Source organism: Trachemys scripta, chromosome 14 (genome assembly GCF_013100865.1).
Source record: "Trachemys scripta elegans isolate TJP31775 chromosome 14, CAS_Tse_1.0, whole genome shotgun sequence".
NCBI classification, from domain to species: Eukaryota; Metazoa; Chordata; order Testudines; family Emydidae; genus Trachemys; species Trachemys scripta.
In genome coordinates, this window is record NC_048311.1 from 42,048,341 (window position 1) to 42,048,901 (window position 561).

Sequence of the window (561 nt, forward strand, 5' to 3'; positions counted from 1 at the left end):
CTGGGCGCTGCCCAGACACAGAGTCACCGAGATCAAGGCCCCGTTGGGCCGGGCGCTGCCCAGACACAGAGTCGCCGAGATTGGGGCCCCGTCGGGCCGGGCGCTGCCCAGACATAAAGTCACTAAGATTGGGGCCCCATCACTCTGGGCGCTGCCCAGACACAGAATAAGAGACAGTCCCTAACCCCATAAATTCACAGTTTTAATGGGCAGCACATAGGGTGAAAGGAAAACTCTCCTCCCCGTGCTACAGTTGAAGAACAGGGGCTATGGGGACATGGAGGGACTTGTCCAGGTCTGGCGGTGCTGGGAGTTGAGCCCTGATCTTCTACATCAGAAACCAAGGAGCCAATTGTTCCTGGGGGGGAAACCGAGGCACACCGCAGCCTCGATACTCAAAGGCACTTAGGTACCTAAATCACATTGGTTTCCATGCAATCCAGGTGCCTAATTCCCTTTGGGGATCTGCAGCCAGGTAAGTTGCTCACGGTCACACAGTGACTTGCTAGAAGAGTAGAATCAGCTCTCTTAAAGCCAAGCCACATAGGGGGAGCACTGCTG